Source organism: Eschrichtius robustus, chromosome 15 (genome assembly GCF_028021215.1).
Source record: "Eschrichtius robustus isolate mEscRob2 chromosome 15, mEscRob2.pri, whole genome shotgun sequence".
NCBI lineage: Eukaryota > Metazoa > Chordata > Mammalia > Artiodactyla > Eschrichtiidae > Eschrichtius > Eschrichtius robustus.
Window position 1 is genome coordinate 41458624 of NC_090838.1, and position 24828 is coordinate 41483451.

The following is a 24828-nucleotide window of genomic DNA, read 5'->3' on the forward strand; positions in this document are numbered from 1 at the left end:
CTATCGCGGCCTCTCTTGTTGCGGAGCACAGGCTCCAGACGCGCAGGCTCAGTAATTGTGGCTCACGGACCTAGTTGCTCCGCGGCATGTGGGATCTTCCCAGACCAGGGCCCGAACCCGTGTCCCCTGCATTAGCAGGCAGATTCTCAACCACTGCGCCACCAGGGAAGCCCCAGATATTAATTTTAATAGACTATAATCTGTTTGGAAGAGAGAACTGTCTCAATCTGTAATAAGATACTGTAATTTTTTAATGTATGTGTATTGCTGAGTGATATATTACTGTGGTTCACCCATCCATGATCATTTTAAATAAAAAGTTACTGCTTTTTAAAATTTTTCTGTTAAAAAATTTTGAAAAGTTACTATCATTATTCTCTACATTATAAAAATATCACCCAATGCACAAAATTTATTTTTTCTTTTTTCCAGCTTTATTGAGATATAATTGACATGTAATATTGTGTAAGTTTAAGGTTTACAACACACTTATATATTATAAAATGATTACCGCCATAGCATTAACTATCACCTGTGTCACTTTGCATAATTACCATTTCTTTTTTGTGATGAGAACATTTAAGACCTACTGTTTTAGCAGCTTTCAAGTATATAATACCGTATTGATAACTAGTCACCATGCTGAATATTAGATCCCCAGAACTTACTCATCTTATAGCTGGAAGTCTGAACTCTTTAGCTAATATCTCCCCTTTTCCCCTAGTCCCCAGCCCCTTGTAACTACCATTCTAATCCCTGTTCCTCTCAGTTGGGCCTTTTAGGATTCTACATATAAGTGATATCATGCAGTATTTGTCTTTCTCTATCTGACTTATTTCACTTAGCATAATGCCCTTAAGGTCCATTCATGTTGTCACAAACAGCAGGAAGAAATTTTTTCTCATGGCTGAGTACTATTCCATTTTATATGTATATATATATATATATATATATATATATATATATATATATATATATATATATATATATATATATATATATAACATATTCTTTATCCATTCTTGCATTGATAGACACCTAGGCTGTTTCCGTATCTTGACTATTATGAAAAATGCTGCAATAAACATGGGAGCGCAGATATCTCTTTGGGATCTTGTTTGTATTTTCTTTGGATATGTACCTAAAAGTGGGATTGCTGAATCATATGGTAGTTCTTTTTTTCATTTTTAAGGAAACTCCATACTGTTTTCCGTAATGGCTATACCAACGTACCTTCTTACCAACAGCACACAATAGTTCCCTTTCCTCTTCATCCTCACCAACACTTGTTATCCCTTATCCCTTTGTTATAGGCATTCTAGAAAGTGTGAGATGATATTTCATTGTAGTTTTGATTTGCATTTCCTGATGATTAGTAATGTTGAGCACCTTTTCATGTACCTGTTGGACATTTGTATGTCTTTGGAAAAATGCCTGTCCAGATCCTCTACCCATTTTTTAATTAAATTGTTTGGTTTTATTGTTGTTATTGAGTTGTATGAGTTCTCTCTATATTTTGGATGTTAACCCCTTATCAGATATGTAATGAGAAATATTTTCTCCCAGTCCATAGGTTGCATTTTCATTTTGTCGATGGTTTTATTTGCTGTGCAGAAGCTTTGTAGTTTGATGTAGTTCAACTTGTTTATTTTTGCTTTTAATACCTTTGCTTTTGGTGTCAAATCAAAAAAATTATTGCCAAGACTGAGGTTGAGGAGCTTACCCTCCGTGTTTTCTTCTAGAAGTTTTATATTTTCAGGGTGTACATTCAAGTCTTGAATTCATTTTGAGCCGGTTTTTGTGTATGTCGTAGGATAGGAATCCAGTTCCATTCTTTTGCTTATGGCTATCTAGTCTTCACAACACCACTTATTGAAGAGATTATTCTTTCCCCATTTTATATTCTTGGCTCCTTTGTCATAAATTAATTGACCATATATGCGTGAGTTTATTTCTGGGTTCTAAATTTAACTGTGATTGATTATTATCTGAGTACAATGTGCTGTACCAAAGAGTTTTGTTCATACATCAGTGCCTGTAATTCATTCAGCATTTGCTGTGAAGGTGGGAGTAACATTTGGGATTTTTTTTTATTCACATGAAATGACTATACTAGTGAGATAGAAACATGGAAATCAATTTATTTCAACAGGGACAAATTAATCTATTTCTTGGTATTCATTGCATAAAAAACCTGTTTCCTATGAAAAAATGACCCACAGGGAGCTGAAAGGTATATTGAAAGTTAATTTTTCAAGTGCTAACATAAAATACTCTCACATATAAAAAAAAAATCTCTATGATTACAAGGAGAAAAAATGTTTCTGATACTTTGAATAAAATTGAGTAGTAACAAAGATTTTAAGCTGTGTGTGCTGTTTGATTAAAAGCTACTACATGGGCTTCAACATTACGGTAGCTTTCAATCCTGAGGTTTTGTTTCTTAAATGTATATTTTAAACAACAGCTAGGCACATTTTATAAACTGCATCACTAAGAAAGCATCTGTACATTTTTATATAAGCCACTTAGATTTTGTTGAATTTGTCAGCTGCTGAGCTATGGCTTCTCAAATCATTGCAAGGTAGCTCTCGAGACCTAAAGCTACTGTGGTTGTAGGTGAGAATATACCCACTGCCTGTTGTGCTTTAATATGCATTGAGCGCAGATAAAAGTGTAGTGCACTTCAGAGGCTGTGTCTACGTATAGCTGAAATATCCCACAAATGTGGAGGATTTAGGTGGTCAATTAGCCAAATACTAGAAACCACCAGATTCTGGAGGGTTAACATTACTCTTCACATTGATTTACAAATGATGTTTGGTAAAGGTCATACTCCCGCATCCTCACCATATGCTTGAGAGTGTTCTTGGCTGGTTTATTACCAGGAGCACCTGATAGGGGTAACCATGCTGTATAAAATTAGCCCAGGACACAAGGATTATCCTTACTTTGGCTTGTACTTACGTGTAGCTGAACAAAGCACCTGCAATCAGCTGTTCTGGCCTCAGCTTGCCTTTGAAGTGCTTCTCTTCTGTCAGGGATACAGGCCAACAAAGTGTTTCTTTAAGCCTAAACTTTCTGTGCCGTGTTTCTGACCCGGGACTCAGCCCCACGTGAATTTCTGTTTTCTTTTGTGTGTGGCAAGGAAGCTCAGTCCTGCCCAGGATGTCTAGCAAATCATTTCTAAACTTTTAGTTTAGACAATGTACCCAGAGTAGTCCTTAGTGAAAATACACTCTGAGTTTTTTTTTTTTTTTTTAAAGATTTTTTTGATGTGGACCATTTTTAAATTTATTTATTTATTTTTATTTATGGCTGTGTTGGGTCTTCGTTTCTGTGCGAGGGCTTTCTCTAGCTGTGGCAAGCGGGGGCCACTCTTCATCGCGGTGCACGGGCCTCTCACTATCGTGGCCTCTCTTGTTGCGGAGCACAGGCTCCAGACGCGCAGGCTCAGTAATTGTGGCTCACGGGCTCAGTTGCTCCGCGGCATGTGGGATCCTCCCAGACCAGGGCTCGAACCTGTGTCCCCTGCATTGGCAGGCAGACTCCCAACCACTGCGCCACCAGGGAAGCCCCTGAGTTTTTTTTTGAAGCTACTACTTTATCTTTTCCCTCTTTATTGTATGTCGTTATTTCTTATCATTAATATTGTCCTTTGGGACTAAATTGTTTCATCTAATTATGGCCGGTAAACAGCAACAACAACACTAATAAGAAGTAGCCTATATTGAACTTACGTAATATATATATTACTTTTTGTCTGAATTATTTGAGATTATGGTGCAGCTCCTAAACACTCCAGTGTGTGATTGTTAAGAACAAGGACAGGTTCTGGTGTAACTACAGAAAAATCAAAATCAGGGAATGAACATGAATACAGTACTGTTCTCTAATTTGCAAGCCTTAAATTTCACCACTTCTTACCACAATGGCTTTTGTAGTCATTGCTCTCCCAGGGCTCCTTCTGATGACTGTCTGAGTATGGCACAGGTACTATAGTTGGGCCATTTATGCCCAATACTGGATTCCTGTAAATAGGCAGTCCTTTCTAGGGCTCTCATCAGCCTGGACAAGACTTCCTTAGAGCTGCATGGTGTGGACATTTTTCCATTTTGCATACCGTGCCTCATTCCTATGAGTAACAACTGTCCTTGATTGTCTTTCACGTGCTTTTGTTTATATATTTTTGGATATAACTATGTAGTCCCTAAATATATTTTATATGCTTTGAGCTCTTTTTTCTCCAAAAGCACCATGTGGTATTTAATTTTCTTCTTTTCATGAAGAAGTGTTTGTGAGATATGATTCATTGTTTTTACTATTGTATAGTATTCCAAACATACAAAATTTATCCACAGCTTCTGCTAGTGGATATTTATTTAGGTTGTTTCAAATTTTTTTGCAGTTACAAACAGTGCTGCGATAAAAATTCTTGTGCTTTCTCCTTGTGCTCATGTGCAACAGATTCCTAGGGTCTTCAGGGAAGATGTGCTGGGTTGTAAAGTACATACATCTTTAACTTCATGCAGATTTGTGGAGCTTTTCAAAATGGGTCTACCAGTTTACACTCTTATCAGAACTGTGTGAGAGTTCCTGTGGCTCCACATTCTCACTGATAATTGCTATTGTGAGACATTAAAACTTTTTCCACCGGAATTTGTAAAATAATATCTCATTTTGGTTTTAATTTCCATGAATATGAGTTAAATTGTCATCTTTTTGTATAATTACTGACCACAAGTGTTTCCTCCTCTGTCAGTTGCTAGTACTCATCTTTTTTTTCCCTATCTTTAAATTGTTTTTTTAATCTTTTTCTCATTGATTTGGGGGAGCACTTTATATATTCTGAATTCTAGTCATTTGATAATTAAGTTTTGCAAATATCTCCCCATAATTGCTGATCTTTTTTTCAGTCACTAAATGGTTTGTTTTGGTGCACAGAATAATGAACATAATCATACTTACCACTTTTATTTATGTTTTGTGTTTTATGTGTCTTGGTTAAGAGGTTCTTCCCAATCCTCAAATCACAAAGATATTCCCTTACATTGTATTCTAAGATTCACATTTAAGTTATGCAATCACTTTAAACTGATTCTGGGTATTATATGAAATAAGGATCATATTTTATTTTACCTCTATATATTGTTCTAGAACAATTTCCAGAATCCTTTCCCCATTGCCCTGTAATACCACTTATTTCATATATCCAGTTTCCACATATGTGTGAGTAAGGTTTTGGGCTTTCTACTTGTTTATTAATCTACTTTTATACCAGTATTCCCAATCTTCATTAAAATAGGTTTAAAATAAGATTTATTATAAAATGAATCCTCTTATTCTGTTCTTCAGGAATATCTTATTTTCCTTGACTTTTTGTTTTTCCATATTAATTTTATAATCAGCTTGTCCAATTTCATTAAAATCCCTGTCAGGATTTCTTTGGGATTTTATTGAACGTATAGATTGTTTTAATGAGAATTGCTGTGTGTGTGATATTGAAGCTATTAATGAACCTGATGTATGTAGGTCATTTTTAATGTGTTTCAATAAAGCCTTACAATTTTCTCCATAAAATCATGAGCATCTTTATTTATACTTACTCTTATAATTTGTTTATATTTGATGCAGCTACCAATGATAGATATATATATTTTAAATTACATTTACTGTGGTTGCTGGTATATAGAAATGCAGTTTATTTTTTTATATAGACCTTATATACCTGGTTGACTTCTCATTAATTCTAATCATTTGCCTGTAGATTCTCTTGGGGTTATCTACGTAGGCAATCATGACATCATCTGCAAATAATGGAATCTTTGTTTCTACTTTTTTTTTTAGACCACATAACTCTTAATTGTGTCATTCTGTTCTGTCCTTTTCTTTGTTTTTTTACTGCGATAGTAAGAACACCTAGTACATTAAATAGAAGCAGTAACTGCAAGTGTCTTTGTCTTATGCTTGCTAATAAGAGGAATGCTGATGCTTCCAATGTTTACATAATTATTTGGATTTTGCTATAGGATTTTTAAATACCCTTTATTATGAAAAGAAAAGTTTTCTCAGTAGTTTCCTAACTTCAGTTTTTCTTTTTGTTTGTGAATTGGTGTTGAATTCCACTAAACGCCTTTGTTGGCAACTGTTGAGATAATCACGTGTATCTTCTCCTTTAATCTGTTTTTATAGCAAATTACATTAATAGATATTTAAATCTAAATTCAACCCTTCATTCCCCGGATAAAACCAACATAGTTTAAAATGTATTTCTAGATATAGTAGCTACTATTTTGTTTAGGAGTTTTGCATCAATATTCATGAGTGATATTGGCCTGTAATTTTCCTTTTTAGTTAGTACTGCTCTTCTCTGTTTTAGTTTCAAAGTCATATTGGCCTCAGAAGTAATTAAGGAAGTCTCCCTCTTTCTATTTGCAGCGACCAAGGCAGCCTTAGTTTGACTATAGTTTAGAAAGATTTATTATTGACTATTGGCCCCTGACCTCCCTTTTCTTAGAGCAGTTATTTAGAAAGTTGCAACTATAAATTCTTTGCCCCTCTGCGATCCTCTACAACCTAGGGATGTCTTTTTTAAGAACCTGAGAACCATCTCTGAAATAAAATAAATAATAAGCTTACATTGATACTTCTTCAGTTATCAATTTTTAATTTATATAGTTAATCTATACAAACTTCCCAGTGCCATTTACTCATATCACCTGTCCCATCCTCTCAAAAAAGTTATGTCAATTTTGGGGAGGTAAGTTTATTTATTTAAAATTTATTTAAATGTTATTTATTTATTTAAAATTTAATTACTTTTTTTTTCTTTTGGATCATGTCTTCTAGAGTCTTCCATTCTCCTGTTCCTCTCTTGTTTGATTGCTTTCTTGGTCAAGTGCACAACTGGCAACCTGGGTCTTCTTCCTTTCCCCATTGTTCTGCAATAGGGATCCTGGTTCCTGGGTCCTGTATTTTTCTCTTCTTGTTTTATTCTTTTTATTTTTTCACTTTAATTTCTTGAACATCACTTCTAGGATGCGAGGGAGATAAAATATTAATACCTCACAAGTGAGAAAATATCTTTATTGTATCTTATACTTGGTTGATAGATTAAGTAAGCATAGAATTCTGAGTTGGATAACTTTCAGTCAAATTCTTGAAGGCTTTATTACTTCTGGTTTCACATGTGACCACTGAGAATTCTGAAGCCACAGTAAATCTTAATTCTTTTCCTATATAACGTGTTCCCCACCCCCTAGAATATTTTAGAGTCTTTTCTCTATTAGAATTCTGAAATAGCAAGATGTTTCTCAGTGGGGATTATATTTGTGTTACTTACTTATTTATGTTCATGACATTACCCAGCAAAGGGCTTGCTGCTGGAAGCGCGTAGAAACCAATACCATGGCTTTTGAGAAAAGAAAAGGCTTTATTGCAAGGTTGACCAGCAAAGAGACAGGGGAAATGAAATGGCTCAAATATGTCTCCCTGATCAGGGGTTGGATCAAACTTTTATGAGTTAGGGGAGGAGGGCTGGTGTTGGAAGCACTGGCGGGCAGGTTTCAATTGGACCTTGGCCATTTATGATAAGGTATGGTAAAGAGGGCTTCAGCAACAGATCTTCCTGGGCAATGAACTCTTCACTTCTGAAAGGGTTCTGGCATTCAGGTTCAGGTCCTTTGGTTCTGTAGGGGAGAGAAACTTTGGTTTTAGGTGTTGTTTTAGGTCAGAATTTTCTCCTCTGCGCTTGCTTTGGCTGCATGACTTGTGGTTTTCTGTTGTGTCTGAAAGACAACTCAATATCTTGTTAGAAAGAGGATAAGGCCAGTTTCGAGCCGGTTCTGTGGTTACAGTGATGGTAGACCCTTGGAGAACCCTTTCAATCTAGAAACTCAAACTCCTCAATTCTAAGAAATATTTTGATTTATTAATTTTATAATTTTCTCCACTTCTTCTCTTTCAGAAAATACTATTTTTCAGTTGGATATTGAATCTCCAGGAATAATCCTCTAATATTGATACTTCTCTCCCTCTCTCTCTCTTTTTGCTATTGTTCATCTCTTCATATATTTGTTTTAATTTCTTGAAAATGTGCTCAACCTTATCATTTAAGCAATCTATTAAATTGTTTCCATCACATATTTTAATTCCCACAAGCTATTTCTTTTTCTCTAATTGTCCATCGTCCTGCTTTTGTTTCACGTATAAAATATCTTCTTTTATCTCTGGTGATATAAATTGTACTTCTTTAAAAATTTTTTCTATACCATTGCTTGCATTTTTTTCACTTTGCTTGTTTTTCGTCTGTCTTTTACTTTGCTAATGATGCCCTTATATGTCCTATGATTCCTGCCTGTCCTTCGTATCTAAGAATGAAACCAAAGCACTGAAACTTTGATTGGAAACTGTGGGCATAACAAGGATTTTGACCAGAGAAATTTAGTGGAGAGTGATCCTACAGGGATTCTGGGATTTCATTGAGGGATCAGAGATGTCTGAATCTATAAGCAATATCCCTGAAGTAATTATATTTTTTAGGATAATAATCCTCCAGTCTTTTGCCTGGATAGGGGACTGATTATAGGCCTACTTGTAGATGAAAGAGAGCTGGAGGTTATCTCACCACTCGTTATAAACGGTACAGTTAGTTTGAAAGAGCAGACATCAGTAGGGTATAGTCATAAAGCAATTACATGGGGCACATTTCGGGTTTCTCAGTTAGTCCCCTCACGTGGAACCCACCCTTACATATACTGTAATGCTGCAGTGCATCTTCTTCTAGCAGTTACTTTTACTTCCTCTAACAAACCCTGCATTTCTGGCAATCCAAAACCTCCTTGTGGGTCTCATCATCAAGCAGGTCTGGAGTAGGATTTTAAAAGGACCCCAGGCCTGTTCCCACTGTGGGGTCCTCCTCTGGTCCTGATAGCATGCCCCTTGGACTCATCATCTAAGAACATGCATCTATTTACTTTCCAATGCAATTCTCTATTTTGCTATTCAGAAACATACATGGTTCTGGCACCGGTGTCTACAGCAAAGATAGTCTAGATTCTCTAGGGAGTTTTCCTGGAGCTCCTTTCACTAATCTTAAGGTGATTATTAAGCAGGCCCCTTCCTTTTCCCACAAGAGAAATACTATGAAGAAATTTTCTCTGAAAATACAACTCCTTCTTGGCATTTCATATCTCTTACATATCCTCAGGGTGAGAGTTGAGCTAAGGAGGACAAACTAGTTTTCTATCCACTTCCTTTCCAAGTCTTGCTTAGATGATCCAGCACCTGGCTGTTAGATGTAGGACTTGCTCTAAGCATCCAAAGTCTCAGACAAAACTGAGCTAGGATCTTACTTTAGGATCACATTACCTTCTCCTTTACCTCTTAAGTAAATTATTCATAAAGGAAATAAAGGAATGAAGGAAGAAAACATTGCCTATAGCTTAGATTCTGGCCAGAGTCCTGTGTGTTTTCACATCATCCAGAGGTTTATTATTTTGTTTCTGTTTTTGTTGTGTTTTAACTTGATTTGACTCTTGGTACTTGTGGATCTCACCCGTGGTGCTTCTTTTCTGTCAAGTTTAGGGTAGAAAGACTCCCACTTTAATATTGTGTCATATGGAGACTTTCACATCATCCCCATGAATTCAACATGACAGCTTTGTTTGGCTCATTTTTCTCTGACGCTCCATGATCTGAACCTCTCCAAATTAGGGTCTGCAGAGAGCAAACACTTTTTCTGATGCAGTAAAAGGATTTCCGTCTTGCTGTGATGGTTAGGGAAGAAGTGCAGAACATTGATTTCTCCTTAAACTGACCCTTAACCAATTTTTTTACCCCTCACTCTTCCTTCAGATGCATCTGGTGCTATCAAACCGGTGTCTCCACACAAGACATGGCCAATGAGCTACCACCTTACAATCTCTGCCCTAAACTTACCATCCCAGACACTAAGTTAACTCATTTACAAGCAAACTGGTTATGTAATATCATGTTAGAGATTTTTATTCCTTTTTAAAATTCATCAAAATAATGTCATCCAAGGTGGAGTTGAGTAGCCATCCACACTTTCCAAATAAAATTAATATACATTAGCTTTCCTAGTTTTGAGAAAAATGTATTCCTTCTGATCATGATGTCATTTCCTCAAGGGACTGATCAGTCAGGCCTTCATGCACAGGTCATGCTACTGACATATTCTCAGTTGTCTAGAATTGTTTGACTGCATTTTGAACCTAATGTGTTTTAAGTATCTACAGACACAGTAGTTTTTCGTGAACCAAATAGCAGGACTTGCGATGGCTCTGCCAAAGCTTTATCCACAGCAACTTCAACTAGGAAATTTTTTTTAAATCTTCCATAATTTCTTTAGGAAAGGTTTCCTGAAACCAAGAAGAAACTAATTTTTATATTCACTACTGACCTACGAAATAAGCTTAGGGGGAATTTCATTTGCACATCTCAGGGGCTGCCATCCTGTATTAGCTCATTGGCCCTCCATCGTTTCCCTCCTCCCTGGAGATGTGTATTCCAGACTGGGTTTAAATTGATCATTTCCTCCTTTAAGTCACCTCAGTTCTAACACTAATTATAGCTAGAACCAAGGGATTGTAAAATTAGAAAGATAAAAGTGAAGGAAGTCAATATTTACTGAATATTGTGCTAGGCACTCTCCTAGGTACTTATATCCATTGTAAATGAAGTAATTTTCAAACAATCCTAAGAAGTAGGTATTATTCTTCTAATTTTTATAATGAGAAACTGTAGGCTGAAAGAGCAGGGTCTTATAGCTAGTAAGTTGTGGTTCAAATATTAAAATATGTTTCTCTTACTTTAAAGCTCATGCTTTGTCCTCTTGATAGCCCTGCATCAAGGTCAACATGGAGTGAAACACTCTTTAATTTCACTGGTAACCTCTTGCGGTCTGACTAATTTTTACAATCCGCTCATGACTTCTTTTGGGAGAGCTCTGTCCTCTATGAATAAGATGAACCTTAATTTCTTTGCCTGAACAGATAAAGAAGTTATAATAAAATTTGTAAAGATTGCCAGAGAACTAAAGAAAAATCTGACATACACACACACACACACACAATATCACATTATTCCACAAAACAATTCCATTATAATGGATTTGAATGGGGTCTGCTCTCAGTTGTAAGGGCCAAAAATAAAGGTACATGGTAGATTTTGGCAGTGACTGGTGGAATAGATCTTGTGTCATTATTTTCTGTTTAAGAATAAGTGTGTAATTTAGTCTTGTCTCTCTGCTTGGGTTTAAATCATGACAAATCTTGATAAAGTAACCAACCTTCATGTTGTTACATAAATTTCAGTAAGCTGGAGGTGACAAAAAAAATCTTAAAAGGAGTGAGTGCTGTTTATAAATATTATCAAATTATTATTACATACTAAAGCTGATTTTTTTCAAGGCCTTGATTGGATATTGTGAAAATCAGTTCTTTGGTAGATGAACACAGGAAAATGTATATATACATATTATTTATTAATAAATGATTATTTTAATAGCCTAAATGCTTTTATTATTAAACTTACTCATCAGTCCCTGGAAATGCCAAGGAACACATTATTATTAAATAAGCATTCTCTTTTTGTTCAGATCTCTGCCTTAATGCCCTGTATTTCTTTGGCCATCAAAACTGGTATTTTTTGAAGCCTGGACAGGGTCCAATAAAAGACAATTTTCTAGGCCCACTTCTCCTACTAAATAATAATTCTGCAGAGATGAGTAAATCAAGAATGAGAAACTAAGTTTATTATCCACATTTTGTTTTATTTTTTTGGTGGAGGAAGAAGAAATACCTAAATGACTTTTTGCTCTGCTCCGCTTTAATTAGGTGACAGATTCAAACCACCTACATGATAACAGTGTGTCATCTAAAAAATGCACAGTGAGTTCACCTTGTTTAACTATGAAGGAAAGGCAAACATATAGACACCCACACACATAAACACACAAATTCACAGACACAAACATGCTCAACACTTAAATCAGAACTTCTAATTGTAAAGTCAGAAATGAAGGAGAATAAATTTTAACAGAATTTCCCATCGGAGACAGGTTATAGCTACAAGAACTACAGATGTTTAATTGGTCAGTTTTATAAGAACAGTTATTCTATAGCAGTCTTCCTTTTACTACTCTTAAAATTTTATAATTTTTTTTTAACATTCTACTATTAATGTCCCTGCATTTAATAATCTGATCTCAGTTTTTCAAAGAGTAGAATATCATTTCGGTCAAGAGTGAAATTAACTTTGGAAATAAATAGCAATATATATACTTCACATTCAATTTAATCTTTATAAAAAGATATCAATTTGTAAGATATCACTATGACTTTGGCCACTAAGATGTGTTACATTTATGTCCTGCCTTAAATCTTCAATCAGTCTCTCCCATCTGTCAAAATTTTATAGCTACTGAAAGATAAAGGCTCTGCTGCTATGGTAATTATTCCATTACCTAGGTGACAGTGTTCGAATGATGTCATTGTTAAAGTGATCTAACTCATGAAACATTTTTAATTTTAGTATGGTTAGACAGAGAGTAAAACTTACTGGTGTTACAAAATCAAGAGGGCTAGAAGAATGCTGCTCTTCTTAATAAATAGGGCGCCCACAAATGAACATTAGAAGGTGAACGTTCAAATGAATTCCTCCAATTATCTCTGCTTTTAGTTGGGTCATTACTCTCATCAGTATTTTACAAAGCTGAATGAAGAAGCTGTATGTGTGTAGAAACATAAAAAGAAAGCAAGGTGTTCTAGCGAGAGAATGGTGGAAACGGCATCCCATTTAAAAAATAATTTTCCTTAATTATCTTTTCAGTTGAACTTTATGCTTAATAGTTACCAAGAAAACAAATGCTGTGCCCTTTCACTTTGGTACCATATTCTACTTCTTAACCAGAGAGCTGTATACAAAGAGATATGGAAAAGAACGTAGAGGAAAGAAAAACAGAAATTAGGTGAAGAAAACAGCGGAAAAGATCAGAAGCCTGGTTGTCGTTCACTATTCAAATTATGATGAAAGAGGGATTAGAGAGAAAAAAAGAGGTAGCAAGACGCGTGGATAAGAGTTTCAAAAGTTTATCAGACTTCAGTAGGACTTGTCAGGAGGTGACTGCCTTGTGCCTATGCTGTTTCTGTCTCATCTAAAGGACTTTTAGATGTTGGCAGAGACAATTGGCACACCATCCCCCAGACTTATCATACAAGTGACAGGGAAGATGTCTTTTGAACTCAGAGGATTCTACAGCCAACCATGTTCTAATGACCCCAGGTGAGTTACTACTCAGCAAATAAAAATCATGCTAGCATCTCCTTTATGACAGTGATGAAGCATTTCTTCAGAGATCTCTTTCTCTTTTCTCCTCTCCTGGTGTCCTCTCCCACATATTAGCCTACTCTATCCTCTTACGCAATAAGGGTTGAATTATGAGGCTTGAAGAGAAGGAAGAAATCCTGGTAGTCTATTTTGTAGGGAAGGCAGAAGGTCCAGAGAGATTCCCTGCCTTGTGCAACAATGAAAACTCAGAGCTGGAAGAAAAATGTACACATTTAGTGGTCTAATACCAATCCAAGTCCTGAACGCATGCCTGCTAACACCCTCTAGCCCCTCGCTCTGACACTTCACTGTAGAAGACCTCACCACAGCTTGGAGGCAGCCCATTTCACTTTGGCCAAGTTGCCATAATTCATTCAGGGCCAAAGAATTACATAAACCGGTGACAACTTAACATATTAATTTCCCATGATATTTGAACTTTCCAGCAAGTGCATGGAGAGAGCAGAATTATTTCCAAAGCTCACAGGGCAGACTTCCAGACACCATGGTACTTGGGCTGATGTTTGGAGGACGGGCTGGGGGAAGAGGAAACTTTCCTGGAGACCCCACAGATCACACTACCGTGGACCACTGCTTGCTTTCTTTATATGTAAAGCTAGATTGGGTTTTTTTTTTTCCTTGTGATGTGCTTACACGCTGTGTACGTATGCATTTTCTGGCAACAGTATGGATCAGGAAGAATAGGAACTGATGATGAGCCACGAGCTAGACCAAGTAAGCAGCAGATGTTGGGGCATGACCTCACTTTGTGAAAACAAGTAATAGATCCATTAATTGTGGAGTTTTAGGCAACTCCCAGAGCTAACATGGAAGGCATTTCTTGATTAATAATTAGTCGTTATCATTCAGTTAACAGCTTCATGAACCTTGTTCTTGATAGGGATTACACGACTTGACATTGCACCCAGGCGGTGGTTTTTATAAGAAAATGTGGTCTGTAAACAGTATGACTTTACAGTGCCTGTTGCTTTCAGATTCTAGCAGGTTTCTTTCTTTTCCCAAGGGATGAGGGAGGACATACCAAAGGCTGGAATGTGAACTGTCTAAAACCCAAAATAACTTGTCATACTGAACCACCAACATCGTAAATCAAGCTCATTAACAGCATCTGATAAAGCTTATCTGCCTCATATCACCAGGGAGGCACTTGCCAGCAGGGCCTTTGCATATAGAATTTTCAGCAGATACCATCTTTGGGACTCAGTGAAATAGCCATCCGCAGGAATAGCTTGCAGCAGTAGGTTCTGTATCATAATTACAGAAATGATTACAGTAGCAGATATTAAAAAGAGTGCAGTTATGCATAATTCCTACAACACGCAATCTAATTTACCAGCAGTAAAAACAGTAATAAAAGCATTGCCCAGTGATGGTACAAAGCAATTTTCAGTCTAGATGCCTAAAAATAACATAAGTTTTCTTACAGCTGGCTTCATTGTTAACATGGTTGGCTTAGCATCCTGCTTGAGGGAGCTTAATCAAGACCTCGGTGATAACCATCTTAGCAAAAGCATGATACTAATGGATTTTCCACACAAAATAATGACTTCTGGCTTCCTTGAAAAGCTGTAGCTTTGGCAAGGGCCATCCATGGAGGATAATAAAGTCTCAGAAGGAAGGCACCACGTCCTTATTCCTTTGAACCCCCATTTTCCTTCCTGGCACTTTGTGCTCCTCTTGGAACTCACCTACTTGTTATTCTACTTATTTGTATCCATACTAATGCCCCCCCCCCATCATAGTTTAAGCTCTTGGAGGCAAGAGACTATAATTGATTCATGTTCTTAATCTCTCCCTCCACGGAGAGTCTATCACTGCGCCAAACACAAAGTAAATGCTAGACATGTTTGTCAAATTGATGAACCTGGGATGTTATTCAGTACAAATAAAATATTACTCAGAAATGTCACAATAAAGAAAAACATAATCTGTAGTACCTGGGCCCTAACAGAATTGAGTTTTTTCATTTAAAGTAGTAATTCTCAACACTGGCTGGTCATTATATCATCTGTAAGACTTTAAGAAAAACCTAGTTGCTAAGTATCACTCGGGACCATTTAAATCAGAATTTCTAAGACCGGGTTCTGGGCATAGGGATTTTTAAAGCTCCCTCAGCAAAAACCAGGGTTAAGACTCACTGATTTAAAAGGTATGAGTAAGGACACTGAGAATGTAAGCATGGAAAGGATCTGATGTACTGGGGTGAAGACGTAACTTCCTTTGCTGTGCTTCTTTGGGCATGTACTTCATTCTCTAGGCCTCATTTGGTTCCACTATAAAATGAAGGGAGTTAATTACTTATACAGTAGTCCCTAAACTATTTTTCATAACAAAATTATCAATACATGAATACACAAGCAACACCAGCACAACCAGGCCAGTACCCACACCACAGGCTTACTGAGTCACAGTTCCCAACTTGGAGACCAGGAGTTTGTATTTTTAAAAAACTCTCCAAGTCACAACTGCTCTTTGGACAAGAATGACAGGACAGAATGACCTTTGTGGTTTGCTCTTAGAATACAAGATAAGCAATGGAAAGACAAAGTGTTCTCAAAAAGCATTGTAGTTCAGATCTTGATTGCTTAATATCATTCTCTAACACAAGGACCCAGGACTCCTTGCAGAAACGGCTAATTCTAAGGCAGGGGAAGATACCATACAAGATGAGCTTTGGAGCATCTTGTAGGGCCAGAAAGTGATGAAGTGTTCAAAAAGCAAAATGATGTGGGCATGCCAAAGGGAACAGGGGACAGTCTGAAAGAGTCCCCAGTGGACAAAGGTGAAACAATTTGAGCAAAAAAATGACATAGTTTATAACGTAACGTATAAAATAAATATCCATGAGTGCACACTGATATAAATGTCTAAATAAATAAATAAGTGGGGGAGACGGGACACCCCTCCCTTTAAGAAGAATTCCAAATAATTTATGTAGCTGTTTCCTCCTCCAGGACGTGAAGCATAAATAACTTCCCATATCTTGGGTATGGGCTGCACTTGGTGACGCTTCCAAAGAACAGAGTATAGGAAGGAAAAATAGTTACTTGACAATGGAGAATCATGGCAGACTCCACCTTAAGCCATCGTGGTTAACATTCTCAGTGATGAGTCATGTGGTTGTCACATATCCCCTGAGAGGATGACAGAGAAGGGCACTTCATCCCTACGCTCTTCCTTCCCACACCCACAACCCCAGTCTGATCCTGAGAGAAACATCAGAGAGTACTCTGAAAACAGTTAAGGTCATGAAAAATAGGAAAGACTGAGAAACTGCCATAGAGTAACGGAGACGTAATGATTAAATCCAGTGTGGTATCTTGAATTGTATCCAGGAACAGAAAAAGGACATTTGTGGAGAAACTGGTGAAATCTGCATAAATCTGTAGTTTAGTTAGGAGTAATACACCAATGTTAATTTCTTAATTTTCACAAATATATCATGGTTAGTATGAGATATTAGCATCAGGGAAATTGGATTATGGATACGTGGGAACTCTCTGTACTATGTATATATGTATCTTTATGTAAATCTTAAAAATTCTAAAGTAAACGTTTATTAAAAATTATACACAAAAATCAAATGTAGGTATGGAAAGAAAATATATTTATAAAAATTTCTAATTTTGTGATTAAAGATACTTGAAATGTCATGAGACATAAAAACTTTGCTACTATTTCCCTGTTAGCTTGGTCAATAATTAAATATGCATTCAACAAGCATATATTAATATATTCATATTTAAGGTATTATATATTCAACTTTTAAAAATAATTTGCACTTCTCATTAAATCAGTGTGGACGTAAATTGCCAGATTGAATTAGCAGAGTGTACATTGTACTTGATGTGGCACCAGAGTGCCTTCCTGTACTACTTCCTGGGAGCCACTTCGTGGGAGGCACCTTTCCTCATTTAAAAAAATAAAAGCCATGTCAGGTGCATCTAATTAAGGGCCCAGAGGAGTGTCAATTCTGCGTGAACTCACCATATGGCCGCAATGTGCTGTGAACACTGCATGATGATTTATTTACATGGTGCATTTTTCTTGAGGCCTAAGTCCTATCCCAGAGCAGAATGATCCCCATGCTTACTAATGAAGGTTTAGTATCCTTTTATTTTATTTTACTAGGTTAAAATTTCTCCAAACACAACAGAAATCTCTTAGCTAAAGATGTGATGTTGAAATAAATTCAAATGAGAAATTCTAGTGGCTGATTTTTTGCTGCTTTACTTCCTAAATATTTTTGGAAAGCAGCCTTTCCACTCTTTTTATTTGTATCCAGCCTCAAGCCTTTTAGGAGGTCTCTCTTCCCCTGTTTTGTTCTGCTTCTTCCTCCTAGTTTTAGCACATCCATCTCATTCTACCCAGAGTGGTTCATTCTGAGTTGCATATACGACTTTGCCATTTCCCCTGGTACAATTCTCTCAAAGCCACCTGATAATTATATGTTAAGTTCAAATTTGTCAGCATGGCATACCAATTTTCCATGGTATAACCCCTCCTAAGCCTCTAGAGACTCTGAAAAGGAAACAGCAGCCATATCCATCATAATAAGTTATACTCTAATTTTACTAAAGAATTTATTTCCTGTATACATCGTACAGCTATGTGCTTTAGTGTCTTTCCTCTTGCTGTTCCTTTTGCTTTTTCCCTTCCTTAACTGGTAAATCCCTAATTATATTTCAATAGTCATTGGAGGTGTCCTCTCTTCTAGGAGGTTTTCTTAGCAATACTTTTCCAACTATTCTCTTTCCCCTCTAAACAAACATTGCCTTATTTTTCTTCTCTATGTCATGCTTGGATATACCATTCTGCTGGTACCCGTCATACCACCTTTTCCTGTGCAGTGTACAAGTGTCTTTCTTTCCACTAGACAGTAAGCATCTTTTTTAAAAAAACTAATTATACTTGATTTACAGTATTGTGTTAGCTTCAGGTGTACAGCTTCAGATTCTGTCCCATTATAGGTTATTACAAGATATTGAATATAGTGCCATGTGCCATACAGTAAATACTTGCTTATTTTATATACAGTGATGTATATCTGTTAAACCCATATTTCTAATTTATCCCTCCCTCTCCCCTTTCCCCTTTGGTAACAATACATTTGTTTTCTATGTCTGTGAGTCTGTTTTGTAAATAAGTTCATTTGTATCGTTTTTTTTTAAGATTCCACATGTAAGTGATATCATGTAATATTTGTCTTTCTCTGCCTGATTTACTTCACTTAGTAGGTCAATCTATGTTGCTGCAAGTGGCAATATTTCATTCTTTTTAATGGCTGAGTAGTATTCCATTGTGTATATATACCACACCTTCTTTGTCCATTCATCTGTCGACGGACATTTAGGTTGTTTCCATGTCTTGGCTATTGTAAATAATGCTGCTATGAACATTGGGGTGCGTGTATCTTTTCAAATGAGAGATTTCATCTTTTCTGAATATATGCCCAGGAATGGGATGGCTGGATTATATGGTAATTCTCTTTTTAGTTTTTTTAAGGAAACTCTAGACTGTTTTTCACAGTGGCTGCACCAATTTACATTCCCACTGACAGTGTAGGAGATTTCCCTTTTCTTCACACCCTCTCTAGCATTAATTATTTGTAGACTTTTGATGATGGTCATTCCGACCAGTGTGAGTTGATACCTGATTGTAGTTTTGATTTGCATTTCTCTAATAATTAACGATGTTGAGCATCTTTTCGTGTGCCTCTTGGCCATCTGTATGTCTTTTTTGGAGAAATGACTTTTTAAGCGTTCTGCCCATTTTTTGATTGGATTGTTTTTTTTTTGATATTGAGTTGTATAAGCTGTTTGTATATTTTGGAAATTAAGCCCTTTTCAGTCTCATCACTTGCAAATATTTTCTCCCAGTCAATAGGTTGTCTTTTCATCTTGATTATGGTTTCCTTTGCTATGCAAAAGCTTATAAGTTTGATTAGGTCCCATTTGTTTATTTTTGTTTTTATTTCTTTTGCCTTGGGAGACTGATCTAAGAAGATATTACTATGGTTTATGTCCAAGAATGTTTTGCCTATGTTCTCTTCTAGGAGTTTTATGGTGTCCTGCCTTATATTTAAGTCTTTAAGCCATTTTGAGTTTATTTTTGTGTATGGTGTGAGGAAGTGTTTTAAATTTATTGATTTACATGAGGCTGCCCAGCTTTTCCAACACCACTTGCTGAGGAGATTGTCTTTTCTCCATTGTATATTCTTGCCCCATTTGTCGAAGATTAATTGTCCATAGATGTGTGTATGGGTTTATTTCTGGGTTCTCTATTCTGTTCCATATTGATCTATTGGTCTGTTTTTGTGCCAATACTATGCTATTTTGATTACTGTGGCCTTGTGGTATTGTCTGAAGTCTGGGAGGGTTATTCCTCCTGCTTTGTTCCTTTTCTTCAGAATTGCTTTGGCAAGCCTGAGTCTTTCATGGTTCTATATAAATTTTATGGTTATTGGTTCTAGTTTTGTGAAAAATGTCATGAGTAATTCAATAGAGATCTCATTAAATCTGTAGATTGCTTTTGGTAGTATGACCATTTTAACTATATTAATTCTTCTAATCCACGAGTATGGGGTATTTTTCCATTTCTTTGTATCATCTTCAATTTTCTTTATCAGTGTTTTGTATTTCTCAGTGTATAAGTCTTTCACATTCTTGGTCAGGTATATTCCTAGGTAATTTTTTTTTTGACACAATTAAATTTTGTTTTGTTTTGTTTTACTTTCTCTTTCTGACGTTTCATTGTTGGTTTAAAGATGTGCAACCAATTTCTGTATGTTAGTCTTGTATCCTGCTACCTTGGTGAATTCACTTTTTAGTTCTGATAGTTTTTGTGTGGAACCTTTAGGGTTTTCTGTAGGGAGTATCATGTCTGCATACAATGACAATTTTACCTCTTCCCTTCTGATTTGGATAGCTTTTTTTTTTCCCTTGTCTGACTGCTGTGACTAGGACTTCCAGTACTATTTTGAATAGAAGTAGTGAGAGTGGGCATCCTTGTCTTGTTCGAGAATTTAGCAGGAAGGCTTTCAGCTTTTCACCGATTAATAATACGTTGGCTGCAGCTTTGCCATAAATAGCTTTTATTATGCTGAGATACACTCCCTTTATACCCATTTTGGTAAGAGGTTTTTTTTTTCTTTTTCCATCATGAATGGATGTTGAATTTTATCAAATGCTTTTTCTGCATCCATTGGGATGATCATGTGGTTTTGTCTTTTTGTTGTTGTTGATGTGTTATCACATTGATTAATTTGGGTACATTGAACCAGCCTTGAGACCCTAGGAAGAATCCAACTTGATCACGGTGTATGATTGTTTTTATGTGTTGTTGGATTCTGTTTGATAATATTTTATTAAGTATTTTTACATTTATATTCATCAAAGATATCAGCCTGTAATTTTTTTTTTGGTTGTGTGTTTGTCTGGTTTTGGTATCAGAGTGATGGTGGCTTCATAGAATGACTTTAGGACTCCTCTTCAATCTTTTGGAAGAATCTGAGAAGGATAGGTATGAGTTTTTCTTTGTATGTTTGAAAGAATTCCCCAGCGAAGTCATCTGGTCCTGGGCTTTTGTTTGCAGGGAGGTTTTTTTTTTTTTTTTTAAATTTCAAATTCTGTTTCACTTCTAGTGGTTGGTCTGTTCAAATTATCTGTTTCTTCTTGATTCAGTTTTGGTGGGCCTTACGTTTATAGAAACTTGTCCATTTCTTCTAGGTTGTCTATTTTGTCAGCGTCTAACCATTCATATTAATTTCTTATGATTTTTAAAAAATTTCTGCAGTATCGGTTGTTATTTCTCCTCTTTCATTTATTATTTTGTTACTTGGGTCCTCTCCCTTTTCTTCTTGATGAGGCTGGCCAGAGGTTTATCAATTTTGTTTATCCTCTCAAAAAACCAGCTCTTGGTTTTATTGATTTTTTTCTATTTTTTAATCTCTATTTTATTTATTTCCTCTCTGATCTTCATTATTTCCTTCCTTCTACTGCCTTTAAGTTTTGTTGTTTCTTCTCTTTCTAATTTTTAGGTGGTAGGTTAGGTTGTTTATTTGAAATTTTTCTTGTTTTTTGAGGAAGACCTGTATAGCTGTGAACTTCCCTCTTAGGACTGCTTTTGCTTCATCCCATAGATTTTGTATGGTTGTGTTTTCGTTGTCATTTATCTTGAGGTATTTTAAAATTTCCTCATAGATTTCATCATTGACCCATTGTTTTTTGTTTTGTTTTGTTTTTGGTGTTTTTTTGTTTGTTTTTAGTAGCATGTTGTTTAGTCTCCATGTAATCATTTTTTTCTCATTTTTTTTCCTGTGGCTAATTTCTAGTTTCATGCTGTTGTGGTCAAAGAAGATGCTTGAAATAATTTTTAATGATTATAATTAAAATTATTATAATTTTTGAGGCTTATTTTGTACCCTAGTATGTCGTCTATCCTAGAGAATGTTCCACACAAGCTTGAAAATAATGTGTATTCTGGTTTTTTGGATGTAGTGTCCTGTAGATATCAATTAAGTCTAACGGTTCTGTTGTGTCATTTAGAGTCTCTGTTGCCTTATTGATTTTTGGTCTGAAAGATGTATTGATATCAGTGGGGTGTTAAATTCTCCTACTATTATTGTCTTCCTGTCAATTTCTCCCTTTATGTCTATTAGTATTTGTTTTATGTATTTAGTTCCTTCTATACTGGGTGTATATATGTTGACAAGTGTAATATCCTCTTCTTGTATTGATCCTTTTATCATGATATAGTGTCCTTCTTTGTCTTTCTTTATGGCCTTTGTTTTAAAGTCCATTTTGTCTGATACAAGTATTCCTACCCCTGCTCTCTTGTCATTTCCTTTTGCATGAAATATCTTCCTCCATCCTCTCACTTTCAATCTATGTGTGTCTTTCACCCTAAAGTTCGTCTCTTGTAGGCAGCATATTGTAGGTTCTTGTTTTATTTTCTAGTCTGTCACTCTGTGTCTTTCGATTGGAGCATTTAGTCCATTGACATTTAAGGTAATTATTGATAAGTATGTGTTTATTGCCATTTTAAACCTTGTATTTCAGTTGATTTTGTATTTCTTCTTTGTTCCTTTCTTCTTTTTGTTTTTCCTTTTATGGTTTGATGGTTTACTTTTGTATTATGCTTGAGTTCTTTTCTTATTGGTTTTTTTGTGAGTCTGTTGTATGTTTTTAATTTGTGGTTATCCTTGTTTTCAAGTATATTAACCCGTAACTACATCTTCTTGTTTTAGACTGATAGTCATGTAAGCTCAAACATATTCTAAAAGATCTACATTTTCTACTCCCCTCCCCCACATTTGTGATTTTGATGTCCTATTTTACATCTTTATTTCTATCCTTTTGCTGTTCATTGTAGTTATAATCACTTTCACAAAATTTTTTGATTATATTTGAATCTATATACTGGCTTATTCCAGTGATATTCAATCCTTATATATATTTGCCTTTCCTATTGTTATATTCCTTTACCTATATATTCTTGCTTCTTTTCTATTTAGAGAAGACATTTCAATATTTCTTTTGGGATAGGTTTAGTACTGCTGTATTCTTTTAGTTTTTGCTGTTCTGAGAAATGATTTGTCTCTCCTTCTCTTCTAAATGATAATCTTGCCAGGTAGAATATCCTCGATTGAGGCTTTTCCCTTTCAGGACTTTGAATATATTTTGCCACTCCATTCTGGCCTGCAGTGTTTCTGTAGAGGAATCAGTTGATAGCCTTATGGTGTTCCCTTGCAACTTACTGTTTGTTTTTCTCTTGCTGCCTTTTCTATCAACAGTCTTTGTTAATTCCTTCATCATTTTTATTACCACCTTTTTGAACTCAGGGTCTGGTAGACTGGCAAGGTCTGTTTCATTGCTTGTTCTCTCATGGGATATCTCTTGTTCTTTTAATTGGGAGTAAGTTCCTCTGCTTTTTAATTTTACTTGTATTTCTCTGACTATGAATTTAGGAGAACCAGTTATCTACTGTGGTCTTGAAAGGCTGTTTTTATGTGGGAGCATCCCTGTGTACACTGAGTCCAGTATTTTTGGTGCAAAGGGCTGTATTTGGTGTGGACACCTGCCACGTTTTTCCTCAGAGCGTGCTGGCCAATGTCCCCTTGATAGGAGGTGTGTTTGGTAGTGTGGTGACCAGAGCCTGCACTCGATGTTGGGCAGGGCTTTCTCTTTGCTCTGTGGCTGTCAGAGCCCCGTTGGGGACAGTGTCTTCTCCCCACTCGTTGGAGCAGAAGCCCCCAGATCTGGTTCTAAGCTGTAATGTGGGGCGCGCAGGACTGAAGTGCTCCCTCTGGGAAAGGAGTTGCGGCGTGTTCCTCCCCAGGAGCTCTCCACCAGGAAGTGCAGCTCTGTGATGCCGCCTGCCACCCAGTGTGCACGCCCACAAGATCAGATTCATCTCTGCTGCAAGAGTGCCGATAATCAGATCATGTGTCAGCCTCACCTATCTTCGATGTGTGTACGCTCACAAAACATGAGCCCCCAAAGCCCACAGAAGCTGCGCCATGCTGTGAGCACACTGACAATGAGGCTTCTGTGGAGGACCCACCCACACTCCACCCTTGACTTTGATAATAGTGCTCCGGTGGTGGATCCACGGAGCTCTGTCCCATGCATACCCCAGTTGCGGCCTGGACTATACACCAGGCCCTTCAGGCTGTCTCTGAGCAGCCAACTCAAGTCCTCTCACTGTGTCTATCTGCTCAAGCCCAAGTTTCAGCACCCAACCCCTGTGCACACCAGCAAGTGCCCATCTAGGGCTGGGAATATGATGACAAGAACCCCTCAGCACCGGTCCCTCTCTGTCCTGCTTTGCAGCAAGCCAGCCTGTGCAAATTCCTCGCCAGCAGATTCCAGGGCCCTGCACCTCCCTTTCTGTCCCGGCAGACCTCCCAGCCAGTGAAGGAGGTTCCAAGGTGAGGGAACCTTTCCTCTTTCACTTTTCCCTCCTAGGGGAACAGGTCATGTCCCGATTTCCTTTTTTTTTTTCTTCTTTTTTTAGTCCTACCCAGTTACGTGGGACTCTTCCTTGGAGTTTTAGTTGTATGAGATTTTTCTGCCCGCTTTCAGTTGGTGTTCTCTGAGAACTGTTCCAGGTGTCCATGTATTTTTGATGTATTTGTTGGAGGAGGTGAACTCCATGTCCTTCTACTCCACCATCTTGATCTCCTTAGACAGTAAGCACCTTATTCATCTTTGTATCTCCAGGGAAGAGCACAGGGTCTGATATACAGGAGAGACTAAACATCTTACTGAGCTGCTCGAAACAGAAATTTCTGGCATTTAAATTAAAATAAATATTTTATTCCTCAAAGGATTCTCTAATTATCTAGAGTCACAATGTATCTGCAGGGCTAGGTATAAGCATTTGCCCTTTTCGTACACATTGTCTCCGCAGTCAACAGTGGTTCAAATCTATCACTTGCCAACTTTTTCCACTTTA